Here is a 10,224-nt window from a genome sequence, read left to right on the forward strand (position 1 = left end):
GCCAGTGGTGGATGCCATTTGTGCAGGAACAGAGGAAGTTTAAACAAAAGGCTGCCCAGACCTACCTTGAAAAAAAACCTTTTGTGGATCTCTACCGGCAAATAAATACTTTTAAAATTAGGCTAATGCACTAAAGTTGTTGAGTTTTCTCTACTTTACTTTAGCAGGGCTTGGTGAGAGCTAAGTAATGCACGGATGCAGCTACTTTTTGTGTTCGTGCCTGCTGGGGGTAGGTCAGGCCGGGCAAAGACGAAAATGGCTGCCCCGACCTGGAGCTCGTGGCTGGGGCAAACCCGTGTCACAGCAGCTCAGCACCGGGTGCCACCGAGCCCCAGAGGGGCTCCCCAAGGAGGACTGACCATTAAGGGCCACCCTCGTGCCAGGGGGGTCCTCTTTCCTGTCACAGCACCCCTGTGGGTCTGCCATGGGGCGGTGTGAAGGCTGTTGGGGTTTCTGCTCTGAGTCCTTCTCCCCGCTCTCCCCAGCTCCACTGAATTGCTCAAAGCTGGCAAAAGGCACGATCCCCAGCTGAGCCTGAGGGCCAAAAAGACACGTCTGCTAGTGATAACACCGAGTATTAGCGACAGGGCAGCCCAGTGACAGCGCCTCAGCTGGGCTTGAGCACCACAGAGCTGCTGAGGCAGCAGCGGCTTGTGTTCCTCCTGCTCCTGCCCTTTCTCCCAGTGTGCTCCCCTTGGGCTCCAATGAAAAAGAGCTGAATAAATGAAGATTATCCCAGGAAACCTTTCCTTGGTGAAATTTCTCATTTTTGACCCTCTGGCAGGTTTGCATGAGGGCAGCGCAGGATCAGGCCTGCTTGCTGAGGAGGGTGTCCTGGGCGCAGGGTGGGCTCCTCAGAGGAGGGCTGGTCCCCACACTGCACCGCGGGACGGAGGAAAAGCAGCTTGTATCTTAACATGTTTGGCCTGGCAGGCATTTCAAAGGCTTCTCCTCTGATTCAGGGCTGCAGGCGCTGCCTACATTTCCTCTTCGCAGAAATTGGCAGGTTGAGCTATGCTAAATTCCCTAATCCTGTTTATCTGCTGCCTCCTTCCCAAGAGGCACAAGGCTCCAGTGGCCTCTTTGAGCTTTCCTCTATGCAGTTACCAGAGTTATATTTGCCTGCTTGAAGGCCAAACACAGCCAGGGCAAGGTAATGGCTATCTGGGGCCCTCGGCACTCCAGATTTTGGGATATCAGTGGGCAGTAATGAAGGCAAAAATGATGGCACTGTGCTCTTTCTTTTTTTTTTTTTTTTTTTTTTTTCTTTCCTGGAAAAATAAATTCCACAACAAATTACTCGTGTCCAGGGCAGATGTTAGGTATGTAAAAATAACCCATTGCCCAGGCCTACGAGCAGCAAAATGATGACTTAAGGGAGGAGCTGGTCGTGCTGTCCTTGCCTTTCCCCTACTGCCCTGCTGGTGCCATGCTGTCCTGATGGGACAGCAGGAGGGCTGGCGGGGCTGGGCTGAGGATGCAGGCAGTGGAGCTTAGGGAACCTCTTTTTTGGGCTATAACCTTGGTCTCCATGCTGTTTGGTGTGGGGATGCAGCTCTGTGCTGTCCCAGCCGCTGAACTTTGTATCCCCAAGGGGAAGGAGAAAATAAATTACGTCTGTCCTTAACCTTTGCACAGGGAAGTTCACTTCTGTGCTTGCCAGGGGAGAGTGCTGAGCTGGTCCTCAGGATTTCTGCTCAAGGCCAGGCACCCTCCGGGGCAAAAGGGGGCACTGGTGGGTGATGGGGTCTGGGTGGGCTGGTGGGAGTGGGCCAGGTCACACAAACACCAAGTCAGGTACTGTGGAGGAAGAGCTTGGGCAGGGACAGCATGGAGGATGAGGAGCGAGGAAAGATCTCCCCTGTGGGGCACTACACAAGCCCAGTGCTACGAGGAGTGATGCCCACCTCCAGGATCACCAACCCTGCTTGCAGCAGGTGGCTGCTGGCCAAGGCACGTGGAAGCTCTTAGGGCACTGGTGTCTCACCCCTCTTCCCTCCTGGCCTACAGGCACTCTGTGCACGCATCCCTCACTCCATGAGCTCCTCAGCCAGGGTCCAAGTGAGGGAGCACAGGTGCCAAAAACTTAGCAAAGTTTGCGTGTGGGTATTGACTGGGCAGGGATCCCGGCTGGGTGTGATTCACCTTCCTTCCCCCTCAAGGGAGGTGCATTTGGGAACCTATCACCAGACTGGTAGCAGCTCTGCAAAACACTGACTGTCTTCTTGTGGGGCTAAATGAGGAGGCTACCTCAAGCACGTTTCTAAAATCAGCCTCTTTCTCTTATTTACGACATTATTTTGCGTAATGAGCGTTGCTCGTGAGCCTGTTCTCTGGGATGGCATACTGAAGGACCATATGTCACGGTTTGGACTGCCAGCACATCAACATTGCAATCATTTGCAGACTGTTTTATATTTCTTTGAGTTGGGAATCTGTGTAATTAGCTCCCCAGAACAGCCGGGGAGAGGAAATGCAGTCTGTTATTTAGGCAGAATTAACATCCTTGTTCTCCGTATTGTGATCCTTAGTTTCCTAGCGCTGCTGCCAGAGCGGTGAAGAGATCAGCGTTGAGATACTCATTCCTTGATCCTGCCTTCCTTGCAAAACGATTTCTGCTGCTATGCTGGGCTCTCCTGAGGTTCCTCGGGCTGGTACAAGGCGTGCTGGTGCTGTAACTAATAAATGCACACTGCAAGTTGCACTGAAAGATTTGTAGCCACCAGCAGAGCTTTGAGCAAAAGGAAAAAACCCAAAACACTTATGCTCACCACAAGCACATCGTTTTGCTGCTGTTTACCACATTTTTCTGCAGTCTCCCAGCAGGGTCCTGCTAGAATATCCTACCCTTTGTGCTTCAGACCTGATAAATAAATCTTTACTGACCTGCTGTGGCAGAAGCCATCTATGAGTATGACAGTGGGGAAAAGTTACATGATTTTAGTAGGTTAACAAGCCTGCTTGGGCTTCTTCCCTGTCAGCATTTGGCCTGCTGCCAGGCATGTGATTGTCGTGTTACGCTTTCCATTTCTATTCTGCTGCTTTGTGCAGGCTGATTGTTAGCTCTGCTTATAAACAGCCAGCAAGCAGGAGGAGAGCACTCTTGTGAAATAGCTCCCACTCTGCCCTGGGTGGAAAGGGGAGGCAGGTGTGTGCAGATCCACTGGGGGGCGGCTGGTTAGGGCTCGGGGCAGGGCCTCAGCACAAGCTCTGACCCAACCTGAGGGCATCACTCGATGTGCATGCATACAAAAGGAGACTTTGTTTTGTGTCATTAAGAAGAGACTGTCTCCCAAACACATCACTAGCAAGAAAGCGTGTCCAGTGCTCAACTGGCCTTGATGTCTAAGACGTAAGTTTGGCCAGAGCTTTTCCTGGTGCTGGGACACCTCCCTCTGTCTCTGTCTTCCTCACCCCTGCACTAGCTTGAGCACCTTTGATATTCTGCTCAGTAAATTCAATCAAAATTGGCCAGAAGGTTCAAAAGCTATTAAAGTCAGGGAGGAAGAGGATCAGAAGGGGTGTTCTGTTTCCATAAGAAAACAGGCAAGAAACTGTGTGAGTTACAGAGAAGGAATGGAAATGATGAATTGCAATATTATCATGTTATAGCTTGTCCTCCCTTCAATTTTCAGACAGCCTGGCTGGGTTTCGGTAGCTGGCCTGCAGCTGACCCTCCGACATTTAGCGTTTTGCTATATTGACAATGCTTCTGCAGATTTAATATCATTTTGGCCCTGCTCCTGCTGACACTGTGGCAGCAGCACTGGGCCCTGCATGTCGGCAGGCCCCACCTCTCCTTTTGCCTGTCTTTCTGCTGCGTTTTGCCTCACCAATCTCAGCGCTGGGTGGTTTGCTTTGCATGCATCCAGCTCCCTTTCTCTCCCTTATGCTGCCTGCTGTGTGTGGTTCACAATCCTGAGGTGTTTCACGCAGCCTTTGAGATACTTTTCTGCCCTTGCTGGTTGCCCGATTCAGTCAGAGGTGGTTTGGGGAGCTTGAAGCAGTCATTTCTACTGCTCCTACCATTCCCTCCATCAGCCACCATCCTGGTTTCAGTTCATCTCTTTTCCATTTTGCTGCCACTTGACCACAAAAAGGTTGGGGGTGGCTATAAAACCAGCTAGCAATTTGACTCCTACCAAGGCCCAGGAAAGAATTTGACCCCAGGTTAGTCAGGAAGGTGACTGGTCAGTGTAACAGAAACAGGAATTGTCTGCCCTAAGCCAGAAGACAGCATTGCGTTTGGAGGCTGGGTGGGAGGCAGGAAGCCCTTGTGATGTGTTAGTTTGCTCCATCAGAACCTGCTTGGATGGTGGCAAGGCTTTGATAAGATTTTGTGAACTGGGATGCCATCAATACCTACTTGCAGGTCCTCGTGACCCTAAAGGGTTCTGCTAAGATATTTGTGAAGTTGCTGTAATTCTGTGACTATACATAAAAAATAAATTGATATTTTACCAAGGATATAAGGTGAGCTCCAGCATGCTGCAGAATATGTGCAAATTAATAAAGAAAATAGATATTTGGGGTCCTAGAAGGGTATGCTTGTTTCTGGGCTTTCCCCCGGATGATGCCCTTTACAGCCTGTTGGTAGCAAAGGAGGCAGTGAGCACAGACTAGATAACAACTCATTAATGCATTTGTTTTGTAGAAAAGACCCTTTTGACTTAGCAGCCAAAGTGCTCTCTCTTCCTTTGACTTCTGCTGGGGGTAAGCCTGTGACATTCTGCAATCATTTTTATCTGTCTGTCAGACACTGAGCCTAGAAAGCATTACTGGAGTGCATTAATTAGGCTTTATCTAATCTCCTGCTAACGGTCATTAAACAAACAGGGCTTTCTCTTTACGGGTGTTCCTTGAGTTTACAAGCTCCACAGCATGGCTTCTCCTCCTGGGCAGAAAGGTGTTCCCCGGTGATTTCGTGGTGCGTGTTTTGGGAGGAATCCATCCCCTCCTGATCGTGTATTTGTGTCAACTCTAACATCTCTCTAAGCCTGTTTTCTCGGGAAATGGAGGTGCCAGAAGAGGTCTGTTCAGACAGCACAACATCCTCCAAGCACCCACAGCACCTGACACCTGAAGTAAAGTGCTTGTTTTGTAAGATCTCGTCTTGTTCTGGATTTTTAGATTTCCCTCCTTTCTGCATCCACTTGCCCAACGTGGTGCCTCTTTGAGGAGGGTATGGATTTCCATTTCCACCATACCCAGGCTGGAAAATGTTACTAAACCCACGTCTTCCACGGTGTTGTTTAAAGAGAGTTGTGGGTCTCCAGGACTGGTCAAGACTGGAGTTAGTTTGCTATGTTGCAGGCAATGTTGGCCAGATGGACATTTTGAAGTGGAATTGAATGAAAGACAAGAAATGACGTAGTGACAAAACATACAGATAGGATATGCACAGTGGCTGCCATGCGTGTTTTCAGTGGTTATTGAGCTGCTATGAAAATTATTTTCATTAAAATGAAACCCACCAGGACATTATGTTCTCACAAAAAGATTCTTAATTTTAATTTCTGAGGCAATCTCACCTGTTGGTCCTACCTGAACACGAATATCCCATTCCAGCCTGATTGTAGGTCAAAGGCAGAGTGTGGAAGGATCTGATTAACCCACGTCTTCTCCTCACTTCTAAGTTTCAGTGAAACCAAGGCACCTAGACTTCTCCTTGGTCTACAGCTAGAAGTTAGCAGCCCTGGTTCAGGAATAGGGACAGGGAGGAAATAAAAGGAAATGAAATGTGCAGTAGAAGGGTGCTGAGAGAGCTGTGGGATACTGAAACCTCCAGGCTCAGCAGGAGGCACATCGCCTCCTTTCAAGGCGTTTTCACCCTCAAAATCTTCCATGGGAAGAAACGCAGAGGGAAAATCCTTTTCAAATGTACATGACAGGATGCCAGCAAGTGGCAGCAGCTCTCTGTGTGACAAAGAGGCTGTCCACATCTCACATCAGCTGCTTGCTCAGCTGTTTGCCTGAAAACCAAGCAACAAAACACATCCAAATCTTCTGGCACTGCTGGAATAACAGCCCAGCGCTGACCTGAGGAGCAGCAAGAGGTGAGCTGGAAGCTGCTGGAGGACTTCTGCTCTGATCCCCTTGTGGAGAGGACCAAGAGGACTGAGCAGAGGAAGGGAGAAATGTGGGGTTTAGGAAACATGGAATTGCTTTCTTTTTGCACGAGGAGCCTCCATTGCTATTCTGGTTTCTCTGTGTCTTCAATCATCAAATGAAGCTTTTGTCTTTTGATAGGGCAAGGAGGAAAGTAATGTACAATAGCTGTTCTGACAGCCCGGCACACCCCACTTCAGTGGTTTAAAGCTTTCTTTGTACTGGATTTGTTCTTCTAGTGCTAATGATCAGGTTGCCATAAATAGGCACTAAATAGGTCTGGACACAGCAAAGGGAAGCGTAGGTCAACGTTAGCTCTTATGTTGTCCTTCAGATCTCGGTATCAAAGACGTTCACAAAGAAAGGGAAGGCGCGTTTTCAAATTCAGCCCCTTTTAGATAGCGAGGGGGAAACTGAGGCATGAAAAAGTGTCATGACTGCGAGTCACACAGCGCGCTTCTTGTTAGAGCAGGATGGGGATGAGGAGAGAGGTGGGCTCCAAACAGCAAGCCATCACCCTACGGGGCAAAATTAAGCCCCCATTGACACCGTAGGTTACTGGATGGGTGAGGGACACGAAATCACCTCGTGGAGGTTGGCGCCTGCTCTCCCAGAGGGGAGGGGAGAGCAGGAGAAGTTGTCCTGCAAGGGATTTCAGCTGGGATTCTCCACCCTGAGGGGGTCGAGCTCAGTTCACATGGGTCTGGTGTTTGTGAAACACCCTGCACCGGCTGCCCAGCCCCGGAGCACCCTGTTCCTCCCCTCTTTCTAAGAAACGAGCCCTCCCTCTGTGTGCTCCCAGCTCAGCGCCTCCCTGCTGGGAATGCCACTGCTGCCGGGGACCTGGGTGACATCTGCCCCGCGTGGCGAGCAGCTGAGCCTGATCAAAGTTCTCCGGAGCAAGGCAGACGCGGTGCCACATCCAAAAAAGCCTGCTTTCCAACTAGGGCAGGCTGGTGTGGAGCCCAGGGTGTGACCTTTTCTGCATGGCGTGCTCCCATGCAATGTGACCCGCTGTCAGCATTGCGACAGGGCCTGCTGGCCTTTGGGCTGTGCAGGCGTCCGGGATGTTGCATTCCTCCCCCGAACCAAAAGACCGCTGGTAAACCACACAGGATGCCAACCAAAGCGGGCTGTTCTTCGTGTCACGTTGCTTCAGATGCAAGTATTTGACCTTAACTCGCTTTTCTTTTTTGTCCAGAGCAGGGACACTTCTGGGACGCAGGCTGTGTCCCCGGTGTAAAGCAGTTCACCACACAGCTCCGTTCTTTAGCACGTCAGCTCAAGGGGGAGGCAATCCGGTGCGAGGCGCTGGCATTAAGATGAAATCACTTCTTTTCCAGTGTCTCGCTTCAGCCTAATCCTAATTATCCTGGCTTGAGCCTGTGCTAGCCTGTAGAGAGGGGGAGACGCCAAGAGGTGGAAAATCAGCTCTGAATCTGTTTATGCTGCAAGAAGCAGGTCCCTGGCCTGTCATCCTCAGCAGAGTTCTTGACAGTGGCACAAAACAGCAACGTTTCTTCCTCCTAATTGCCCTGCCTGCACTTTGGACTGTAACAAAAACAGGTCTGCTTTGGGTGTTAGAGAAACGAGATGGAAATGACGCTGTCTGTGCTAGAAATTTAAAGGCAGGAATAGCCAGAAAACAGAGAGAGCAAGTCAACACTTACTTCGAAGCTGCCTTCCAGAGAATCTAGATGGCCAAACAAAAGGATTCAGTGTTATCATTCTGGTCTAAAAGCAATCAATGAATGCAATGCTCATTTTACTTAGGTGGTCAATTTCTACTATTTACGTGTCTTACTTTCCAAAGTCAGCACAGCTCTTGGGAAAGGAACTGTGCTTTTTGTTTTTGCTTCACATCGTTATCTAAATTGTATCTGCAGCTTTTTAGCTATTGGTGATGGCGATGGGTCTGTAAGAAGCCCGGCTCGACTCTGGGATTGCAGGCAGGGTTTGCAATGTGGGCACTTTGGAAAAACCTTCCTTTTGACCTCCAGATGCAATTAGCTGTGGTATCAATGAGAGATGCACTTGAAACAGCTGCAATGAACAAGCAGAAATTTCCAAGGCAGCACGAGCTTGTAAACCCTTCCACAAGACTGTTGAATGACAGCAGGTTGAAAGTATGTAATGAGAAGCACGGGTTCACTGACTAAGCATCCCTACAGGGACCGGGGCTTAATCCTTCCCCAGGCTGTGCCCTCTCACCCCGCTCAGGAGCAGGAGGGATGGCATGCCCTGCAGGAATGACATGATTAAGAGTAAGGTTGATGTGCTGCGAAACGTGAGCAATGTGGAGCTTGCCTTCTCGTTGACCTGCCGAGAGCAGGCCAGTCCATCAGACAAGCCACCGTGCAGGGTCCTTGATTCGTCCCCAACCCCTTGCTCCTCTCGTCTGGCCCGCCTTGCCAAGTGCTCCCCTGTTCGTGTGCATGGTGAGATGTCCCAGGTGAGGCTTCTTCTCCTTGGCATCATCCTGGCATCACCTCAGCATCAGAAAATGACTGCACGGTCTCGCCGGCTGCTGGGGATGTCCTGAGGGCTGAACGACTGCCAGCTGCAGTGGGGTGCTGTGAACACCCCTGCACGGTGGAGGAGGCACGGCTCACGTTTGCCTGGCAGCTTTGCAAGGAGAGGGCTGCGATGACCCTGCGCGTTCAGCAGGCGCTTGCTTTCAGGCTGGTCCCATCTGCGCTGCTTTTATTATTATTATTCTTTTATTTTTTTTTTCCTCCCTCTGCTCGGCTCAGCCTGCTTCGGGAGAAGTGGCACGTAGGCACAGACGTCCTTGCGCACACTACACTTGTATAAACTCCGTCAGGAAGTCATCTGGCCAAACTTTCCAGGCGCTGCTTTTAACCCTTCCCTGGGCGGGCTCCTACTGGCAGCCGGGGGATTTCCAGGGAGCACGGGGCCACGTGTCTTCATCCTCTTGCTCTGTTTATTGATTCCCACCGCCGTCCTTCCTACAAGCCCCGAGCACGTGGCAGGGCAGCCTTACACCCGTCCTACTCAGCGTTCCCACCAGAAAGCCGGCCCCTGCAGCTGCACGGGGATGCTTTGCAGTAAAACCCTGCCTGGGCTTTTCTGCGGGGTGAGGTAGCAAAAGCCAGTTCCCAAAAAATTACCGCAGCAGAAGCTGCCCTGGCAGGGCGGTAGGAAGGGGCACTGCTGTCTGCAGGAGCAATAAATGCAGCATTATTTCAGAAGGGTGTCCTCACCAGGCACATGAGCAGCGAATTAAGTTCTCGCAGCCCTTAAATGTTGACTGTGCTCAGGGAAAGATAATAATAATAACAAAAAATCTTAATAAGTGACCCTGTCCTCAATGAAGATGTGTCCTGCTGTATGTGCTGCTCTACACAGAGGCACAATTACACACCCACAGACGTGCATATAGACATCCTAGAGGTCTGAGAAAAGCCCTGTGAGACTGTTCACATAGGGTAGAGGCTGCTATTCCTCCCCGTGATGTGTGGACAAGGAGATTTCCTAAGGTTACATGCAAGATTACGGTCATCCCGTTCTGTTGGTCCCTATTAACTGACCATTGCCAGATTTCAGTGGCTCTGACAAGCTTTTGGATCCTCCAGGAATTGCTGGAAATTTTATCCCATGCAGGTGGATGTGGGATGGGGATGTCTGAGCTTGCTTTGGTGGGTATTCGTCCACCTTTTTCTGGTGCTACAAAACCGTAAGACGGTAAAATAGATTCAGTGTGAAGCTCTTGATTATTCTCCCAGCTTCAAGGGAGCAATTCAGAAAAATTAACTTCGTTAAAGTCAATTCAGGTAGCCTGATGTTAACTTTGCCTTTTTTTTTTTAATCAGATTTCCAGGTTTCTGCGTGAGACAGAGTGGCATGCATTTGCACTCAGCCTTGCTGGGACAGCTGCAGTATAGAAGGGAGTCAACTGCCAGAAATTCCCAAAAATCTAGCGATGACTTTTAGGGCAGACTCATCCTCTGCAGAGCTGCTTCCCTCCTCGAACAGCTGCTCAGTGCCCCACAGACAGCAAAGGAGCCCTCTGTTTCAGGCTCCTCCTGAAATTCATCAGATTCAGACCGCGGTGGCTCACTGCTGGGAGTTGGAGGTATTAATAGTGCTGCTCCC

The sequence above is a fragment of the Anas platyrhynchos genome, chromosome 1, assembly GCF_047663525.1.
Source record: "Anas platyrhynchos isolate ZD024472 breed Pekin duck chromosome 1, IASCAAS_PekinDuck_T2T, whole genome shotgun sequence".
NCBI classification, from domain to species: Eukaryota; Metazoa; Chordata; class Aves; order Anseriformes; family Anatidae; genus Anas; species Anas platyrhynchos.